This window comes from Eretmochelys imbricata, chromosome 1 (genome assembly GCF_965152235.1).
Source record: "Eretmochelys imbricata isolate rEreImb1 chromosome 1, rEreImb1.hap1, whole genome shotgun sequence".
Taxonomy (NCBI): Eukaryota; Metazoa; Chordata; order Testudines; family Cheloniidae; genus Eretmochelys; species Eretmochelys imbricata.
Window position 1 is genome coordinate 264,167,092 of NC_135572.1, and position 9,411 is coordinate 264,176,502.

The 9,411-nt window shown below is 47.8% G+C and overlaps 1 protein-coding gene across 1 annotated transcript in view; it reads left to right on the forward strand.

The window, feature by feature from the left end:
* Positions 1–913: 913 nt before the first annotated feature.
* LOC144259349 (apolipoprotein L6-like) overlaps positions 914–9,411 on the forward strand; it is a 48,410-nt gene continuing 39,912 nt past the window's right edge. The window contains exons 1-2 of the mRNA XM_077807559.1: positions 914–1,030; positions 1,874–1,932. The gene's annotated coding sequence lies outside the window, so the exon portion shown is untranslated. The remainder of the gene's footprint in view (positions 1,031–1,873; positions 1,933–9,411) is intronic.

The window sequence follows — 9,411 nt, forward strand, 5'->3', positions numbered from 1 at the left end:
CCACCTCTCAGGAGAGTATCTAACCACTGAGCTCTGGGATCTTTTCATGTAAGACTCCCTCAGTTTTGCCTGTTGAAGCTGTTCCCCTGTGGATAAATAATAAGAGTAGCTGGAGCAGGGGGGACTGGTCCGGGGGGCCCCCCATCTCCCAGATGGGTGCCCTGACCGCTGGACAAGAGTCATTCTCTTGGTGTCTGGCCCAATGACTATTTAGAATTATCCACAGTCGAACAATCATTGGTCCAGTGAGAGAGAGATTCTGTAGTCCAATGGTTAGAGCACCCATCTGGGTGCCTAGAGTGAGGCAGCAGGATGCATGACCAGAGGCAGAAACTTGGGTGTTGAGGGAATTTTTACTTTCAAAACTTACCCGCTGAGTGTTTGGCAAAAGTTTTGTGGATCGAAGTGGAACCTAAACCTGGCACTTAGATGCCTAAATTTGGGCTTGGGGCACCTAAGTACCTTTGTGGAGCGGGGCCATAGTATCTAGTGTCCTCCTGCTGTATGCTGTCACCACAAGATAATGCAACATCTGTTCACCACACCAAATGAAGATGTGGGGTGACAGCCATCAGAACTGGGCTGCGAGGCCTCCTCTTTTGTGCAAAATGAACAGAGTTTAAGGCCAGACAGGTCCATTAGCTCATCTAGTCTGTCTTCTTGCATAGCACAGGCCATTGCAGTTCATCCAACAGTTCCTGTACTGAGCCCCGTAACTTACCGTCAGCTCAGTATGTCCCATATTCTTTAGCTGCCATTGAATTCCACCTCACCACTGTGTTCATATCCTTCCCCTAATCTGACTACCGTGATGCTGCCCCTAGCCCTGGAACTCCCTTCTTATCAGAGTTCACCAGGCATCAACCGTTCGCCTCTCAGGAGCCTGCCACCATAGACAGACACCAGTAAGAATGCTGAACCCACTGCCTCTCAAACCCAGGAACTACGTGAACACCAAGAGGCTGGAGCTTGGGTGTGCTCTGTCTGATTGGTGGGCTTTCTTCTGACTGAGTGGTTAAAGCAGACTAAAGTAAGAGCTAGTCCATTGCATTGGCTGGACATCGTGCTGCCGGCGTGGGGTGCTGCTGCAGTTCCCGGGAGAGCCCTGAATTGACGCTGCGTCTCCTGTCTGGGGTCTGCACGGTGGGGGCCGCCAGACGTTCTGCTCCTTTCGCCGCTGTGGTTCCCAGGAGAGCTCTGCGATTCAGGGCTCTCCCGGGAACTGCAGCAGCAAAAGGAGCAGAACCTCATGCCGGCAGCTCCTCTGGCGCGGCTGTACCGCCCCTAGCCTTGCCTCCCTGGACTCAGGAGACACAGCTACATGAAAGGGCCTGGGGGCGGTACAGCTGGAGGAGGTGCCGGCGCAGGGCCGCCTGCTGGCCCCACGTTCTGCTCCTTTCCCCGCTGCATTTCTGGAGAACCCTGCGGTTCAGAAGTTTCCAGCCCAGCGGGAAGAGGACAGAGCCCCCCCAGCTAACACGGGAGGGATCATGGGGAGGGGATGGGGAGAGCACAGGGCCCTGGGCTGGGGCAGGGTCACATGAGAAGTCATGTGCGGAGATTCCCCGCCCCCCCCCCTTTAGCTGGTGCAGAGTACTGGTAAAAAAGGAATTCTACTTGCACCACTGCCTGTCCCCAAAGCGGGTGACAGCCAGCAAAACACCTGCGGTGTTTGCCTGCCCGTTCCTAGGCAGTGGGTGGAGCTGTGAATTGTTTTCCCAGCTGCCCTCCGCACCATGCAGTACCAGGAAGGGAGCAGGCACTTATAGGGCCATTTGGTTTCCCATGGACTCTGCCAGTGGTAAGATCTGTCCCTTTACTCCTGGGAAGAAGGGACAGCTGAAAGTGGTTTCCTTTCTCTTTGCCCCTCTAGACTGAGGAGGAAACCAGATCTTCCTGCAGGAGAGAGGAAACACATAAGGAATTCCCAGTGTGAGTAATCCTCTCAGATGCCAGTGCTGGCACATCTAGCAGCAGGAATGCGTGGAGCCCCCGAATCTCCCCGCTAGAGCTGGCTGAAAAGTGCACATGCAGTTTTGTGGGAAATGCTGAAGCTGTGTTCCTTTGGCAGGGCTCTGCACAACCTTATTTTTAAAAAAAATCCTGAAAGCTTTTAATGAAACATTTAAATCCACATACTATCAAAATGGTTCTTGAAGTAATTTTTTGTTTAAACAAAAAATGTCAGGAATGTTTGGGGTTTGTTTTTTTTTTTAATCAATTCTGATAAAGTCATGATTGGTGAAAAACAAAAAAAGAATGTGGAAAATGGTGACAGTTTTTCATTAAAATGCCCTTTTTTCAAAAAAGGCCAGTTTTCAAGGTGAAGGAAACTTTTCATTTAAAAAATTTCAGTCAGTTCTGCTCCTGGGCTCCCACTTCAGAGTCCCTCACCTGATGAATTCTCCCTTCCCTGGGCGAAGAAAGGGAGATGCTCTGAGAAAGCTGCTTTCCAAGGCACTGCTGCTTACTTACACTGCCACTTGGCTCCCTACCTTGAGGGGCTGATGTCAAAACACAGACCTCTGCAAAGGCACTCTTGTGCCTCTGCTGAACTGCTGGCTTATTTGAAGACACAGGCCTCTGTGGAGTTATTTACCAGTTAAGCATCTATACCTTATTGGATTAACATCATGGCATAGGCCTCTGAGCTCACTGGTTCAGTACCTCTAACTTGCTGGCCTGATGTTAAGGGACAGCCCTCTGTAGGGTCATTGGATCAACATTGTCAGCTTTTCTGGCCTTACATGAAGGCCTGGACATCTGTAAGGTTATTGACTATGTCAGGCTATCTTGCGGGGCTATTGTTGAGGCAAAGTTTGAAGTTCTTGGCTCAGCATCTCAAGTTTGATGGACTAGCCTCTGAGCTAACACTTGCTCAGCACTTCCACTGTGTTGGTCTGATGTCATTAGCATAAGCCTCTGTGATGTCCTTGGCTGTGCTGACGTCTGTGAAGAGGAGTCTCTGAGATTACAGTCTCAGCACCTCTAGCTTAGTGGTCTGGTGGCAAGGCATGGGTCTCTCTCAGTTCCACTCGGTCAGCAGATGAGCTACTTGGAGCAGAAAACTTGTCATCTCTTGTCTTGTACAGTGCCCAAGTACATGGTCTGTGCTTAACAAATTATAGCTATGACAAGGCCTCTGACAGAAGCTGCTCCTTGCGAGATAAGGGAGGGCAGTTCTCATTTGCGTAGTAGGATGGTGTCTCATGGGAGGTTATGAAAGAGTCTGTCTAATGGAAAATATGAGACCAGACACAGTGATCCCCATGAGGTGAAATGGAGAATTTCATACCAATAGCTGCTTCCAAAGAAAAGGATCAAAAAATGGAGGGTGGGGAAAGAATGACTCTGGAGATCTCAAAGCACTGTTGTCATTATGACACACAGCTATGCATAGATACTAACTGTGCAGGCAACTATTATGTGGTCCAGCCATTGCTCATGTAGCCTGATAGACAACAAAATCTGTTTGATTAGGATACCAGTCATGGCCAGGACCTCTAGCGTGCATATAACAGTTTGAAAGTACCCTAGGCATTTTAAGGTCTTGTGTGCAGGACAACTCCTCTAATCCTTAGTTCTGTACTGGGACACATTCTGAAGGGAAGTCTGTTTAACATCGCTCCCTCCAGATGGTGCAGCTGTCAAGCCGCTAAGAGCAACCAAGGGGAAAGCACTATTTAATCCTCTGTTTTCTTACCAACTGCTTGTTTCCACCACACATCTCTTCCAGGCACTCTTGCTAGAATTCCATGCTCTGGGATACCCATATGTGACCACAAACTCAGGCTCTGTGAGAGAACTATTCTCTGATCATTTTAGCATTGAGCACTTAAGCCTCCTCTCAGGCTGGAAGGGTGGGTGTCTGTTTCCCCCAGCCGTGGTTCTACCTCAAGCTAAGAAGAAATGGTTCAGAATGGCTCCCTAAAGAAACTAGTGATGTAATTACAATAAGTCCTGGCTGTGCTGGAAGTCACATTACTCAGTAAAAAGGCAATTTCATATAGACAATTGTCTGTAGTTTAAGGGGCAAAGTCACATGACCTCAGCCTTCCTATCCAGTTATGAAAGCAACAGAGAGCCAACTTCTTCAGAAAGGAAGCTGGGAAAGGTCAGCCAGCGCTCCTCTGAACCAATCAAAAGCCGAAGGCAGAAGCTAGCACGGAAGGCAATGGCAGCTTACCCAAAAAACTCAGTTGTCTCCTGCTTAGCAGTGCATAATTTGGAGACTTAAGGGACTGATTCTCAGTTACACAACGATTGGTAGAGTGGAAACAGCACTCTGAGAATCTTCTCTCAGCAAACATATAGGTGGACTGGATGAGGCAGTAGCATTAGATGGGGTTATTTGTTTGACTTGCTTCCAGATATCGTACTCTCTATACTCGTTGCTGAGAATGGTGATTTGGAGTCTGAGCACTTAAAGAGATCACAGTCATTGCCATCAAGGACTCGGGGTGCAGTAGGTTAATATACAGAGGCCTGGTTTCCCCTTTCTGTTACATTGCAAGTGGAACATGTTGAATGGTCTCAAGCCAGTGGCTTTTTGTGCAAGGCAGAGCCAAGAGGAGAGGTGGCCAGAATCCATCACACTCCAGCTAGTCACTGCTTCCAGGGGAAACAGCACATATGTAAGAGCAGCCCTGCGGCTGCTCTAGCTTGCATTGGAGGCAGGCAGGCCATTGGCTGTCCCACAACACAGGGAGCACAAACCTAACTCAAAGCCCCTTTTCTCCTTCCCTACCCCCATTCCTGCCCTATCCTCTGTACCCGCAGGAACTGAGTAACTGAGCATCAGCACCTAAGCTGAAATTCAAAACAAATGGACTTTAGTCCTGCTTTAAACAGAAATCTCTACACAACCTTATCTATAGAGCTCCTACGGGGCCTCCATGATATCCTGGTTGTTACATATATTGTGCCAGGAGAGAGAGCAGCTTGCTTTTGTTGCCTTTACTGGACTCCTTACACTCGTGCATAGCTCACACTAATAATATTGCTACAGCACTATACAGAGTTAGATAAGAGGTTGTGAAAATTGAAGCTAGTTCTTCTATAAATCAGGCTGTCCAAGACCCTTCTGTTCCCCACCATATGTATGCACCCTCCCCATGCTGTTTAAAGCTCACCTGTAAGGCCAAACTGCTGATCTGAAAATGAGTGCACTGCTGTTAAATCAGAGTTCAGTCTGGCAGTCATGCCATGTGGATTTAGTCATGATGTCTTTGTGAATGTAGATCTAGTCAGTGGGATAGGACCATCTCCCTCTCCCTGGGGATAAATAAAGGAGAATGACGCAGGCATACAAATCACAGCACAATTTCTCCAGGAAATCCAGCCTCCCTTCCCCATAGCCATAACACACTAAAGCCAGAAACCAAGTCATGCCCTCAAGTGGCAGGGTCTACTAACCACTGCCAACCAGGATGGATACCAGCATGGGGGTGGGGGAGGGATGTCAATTTTTTTTTTTTTTACTTGCTTCCATTGATACCTTACTCTCTACCCCTGCTGCTGGGAACTGTGATTTGAAGTGTTGGTGCTTTAAAGAGATCACAGCCGTTGCCACAAAAGGGACCACTACTGGGGACTCGGGGTTCAGTAAGTTAACACACAAAGGCCTGGTTTCCATTTTCTGTTACATTGCAAGTGGAGTATGTTGAGTCGTCTCAAGCCAGTGGCTTTTTGTCCAAATCACAGCAGGTATAGTTCAGTCTGACAGCAGGAACGCTGTGCACTAATAGCTCGGGACATGGCTGATGGTAGCCTAAAAGCTCCCACTAGAATCCATAGCACCTTATGCGGAGGCTAAATGCAGAGCAAATGGATCTGAGTGAAAAGGTGATTCCTAATTGTACCCCAGATGGCTGGCACCCGCTGTGCCCTCAAAAGACAGGCTGCTCCCTTCTTTCTGTTTGTATATATAAATATCTAGCTTAGTGACTCCAGGGGCTTGGAGCGTTCTGCTTTGGCCTGCCACTGATGTTCACAGCACCTGTGGCCATTTTCTTTGCAGACCAGGGCTTTTTCTTTGGGAAGGAGAAGACTAAGCCACTATACAGAGTTCTAAGGATAATAGTGCGTATGTCTCCAGAGCCTTTTCTTCCAAACTAAACCCAAAGCTCTTAACCACACTCTGTCATCTAATCTAAACTTCAAGCTGGAGGTGTCATTTCCAGCTCCAGGAGTTATCCCTGCACTAGCTCTGATGAGCTAACACTATTTTCAGTATGTCGCTGTAACGGCAGCCACCTGATTACATAGCTAGCGTTGCGAATGTGCCACCTACAGATTTTGGGGCCTCTAGCCCCTCACTAATTTTTAATGCACTAGCTCAATCAGAGTTAGCATGAATCGATCTCCTTGAGCTGGAAATTACACAACTTGAAGTGTAGATATACCTACAGACAGCATCTGTAATCTGTCTGGTTAGCTATACCGGATCACTGGAGTAGCTGCACAGCTGGGTACAGGAATCGTCTCATCTACCAATTAAAGGTGACCACCTCGGGGATGGAATTGTTTAAGAGCACATGGGACTACTGCCCAAGTCGTTCTCTGCGGGAAGTGAAGCGTCCTAGATCTAAATGAGACAGCAATAATATAATGAATAGCAGGAAGAAGGCTAAGCAGGTGTGCCCATTTACTAAGTCATGCTTCAATAACAGATGGGTACTCCGATTTAAAAAACAATGGATTCAAAATAGATAATAAACCAGAATACCTTATCATTAATTAAATACTCATAACGTGCTCCATCCCAGACAAGATGCACAGACAGACAGCCTCTGCTCTGAAGAGCTTCCAATCTAAAAGAGACCTAGGAAGAATGTGCTGGAAAACCACAGGAGGAACCATGTTAAGGATTTTTTTAATCTATGAATGTGCATCTGGTGGCTTCATGAACTGGGACTAGGAGGTCATTTCATTTACAGAGGGAGCATAGAAAAAGTCATAGGGACAAGAATGGAAGGAGACCAAGCCGGTGTCAAGCCTGCCTTTTTTGATAGACCAGGGAAGGGCCGGGAGAAGAGCTTACAATAAGTTGAGTAGGTCTGAGATGTTGGACACAGAAGAATTATGTAAGAGCAGAAAAGTGAGGATGAGCAGTTTAAACTTGATGTGCTATGATTAACCTGTGGAACTTACTGACACATGACAATATAGAGACAAAAAGCATATAAGATTTTTTTTACAAGGGTAATAAGAAGACTAGCTGCTGAAGTGAGAGTAGCCATACTAAACGGTCTCAATATCTCCCTGCAACAGATCATAAATGAATCATCAGTGGGATCAGGACATGTTCCTCCCCTCCTGCCCACTGTAAAGCAGTGAAAAATTATGAGCAACTTTTTGAAGCTCATGGAACTAGCTATTGTCCAAGGGAAGAGACCTGGCTTGATAGCCCATTGGTAGCAATTTCTGCAGTTTTCTTTTCTTTCCAGCTGTGCTTTACCTTCACTCTTTCTGTCCCGTTTAGTTTTCCCCCTTCTCTGCCCGCTCCCAGTAAATACGTGACATCCTGCATCCCCCAAAGGGTTTCCTCTGAGTAGCTTGACTATTCCTGTATATGTTCATCCAGCGGAGGGGGTGAGTGAGAAGAGACAGAACCATTCTGACATATCAGCTACTCTCTCGATAACCCAAGAGCTCACCAAGAGCCTGCAGGACGGGACTGCTCTCACGTAGGCCCAAGGCAGAGCCCCCCCCACTGCGTTAGCATGATGTCAACACCAGTAATTTTCCATGCCTACGGTGGGATTGTGGGAGAATCTACTGTGGAATTTGGAAGGGGGCGGGGGATGGAGCAGATGAGAAAGGGACAGAGTAAATGAGGTTCCCGTTCTCGCACTAGGAGTTCCAAACAAATACCACTGTCAGCCCACGGAGCTGCTGTTCAGATAAACAAGGAGGCATAGAGAAAACACCAGAACTAGAAGCTAAGAGGTCTTCCAGCCCAGACTATTCAATTGATTCAGTGTGTGACCGGGCCACAACAAGGCTGTAATATTAGAGCAGGGCCCCCGCATGCTATATTTGTACTGCGCTTCCCGGGGAAAACAAACAGTCTCGGAAACAATCCATCACCAACTAGTGCAACACTTGGTGCTACTAAATCTCCATTTGCCCCAGCAAGAGCTGAGGCAGCAGGATCGTTTGGATGAGGGAGATGAGGCACAGCTATGGCTGATCACCATGACCCGAACATGCACCGTAGTTTGAATGCATGGCTATTGAGCTGGAAATCACCGTAGTGCTTGTGGACACATGCAAGAGCCTGGACTGCACGACATACCAGGGAGGTGCCTCTGTTTGCTACTGTTTGCCATAAAAGGCAGCTTCAGTGCTTCCTGGGGTGGCAGAAGATGCTTGTTTTGCTTGTATCTTTATGGAGTGAGAGCAGCCAAGCTGGGGAAGGACCTTGGTGCAACTCAGCCAAGCGTCTATAAAACAGCTCTTTAAAAAGCCACAAAGTCACCTTTGCTGACATTTGCAAAGGGATTATATGCAAGTCACAGGACTGAGAGATAGACCCTGCCATGATTAGGGTCACAGAGGCAGGGAGTGAATTTATGTGCTAACAAACGGGCCTCCATGGCTCTCTCTTCTCACACATGCTCAGCTAGACACATTTATAATTGGTTAGTCTCTAAGGTGCCACAAGTACTCCATTTCTTTTTGCGAATACAGACTAACACGGCTGTTACTCTGAAACTTATAAGCCTTTGTGAGACAAGTCTGACCTGGACTTCTCTTTCCATTTACTTTGTCACTTCTAGGACGGACACATGCACCCCTCTGCCAGTCCCCTATAGCCTCTGGCTGGATTCTCCACGTCCAAGGCAAGTGACCATAACCTGTAACTATGCTGAGCTGGCAGCGTTTTACATCACTTTGCACTGGGTACAGAGCACTGGGGCAGCACCCTTTAGTCTAGCAACAACCATGGTGCAGACTCTGTGCTCTTGGGACATTGCCCAGACCCCAAGCAGTCTCAGCATGTTCAAATATCCTCAAATGGATGAGGGTTTAGGTGTTTGGGCTGAAGAAATGACTGATGTTCTAGGCACTGTTCCTCACATCAGCTGCACCTGGTGGGACAAAGCCGGGTACAGTGCCCACGAGAGGTGTTTTATTGTTCTCGCCCTATAACATAATTAACCATCTCCATCCTCGCCTGCAACGAGCCAGTGATCAACATCGCAGCATTTAGTTACTAACGTGCACGCCAGTGCTACCAGTTACTGGAGGGGGAAATCCACGAAGCAAGAGGACTGGCCATGTGGTAGGTGAGTGAGGCCCAGCAATCGGCATGCTGGATAGGATTTAAAGCGAAAGCTACCACCTTAGCCTGTCCAAAATCCTAGGTAGTGAACACTGTGGGGCTGGGACTGTCTTATCTGTACA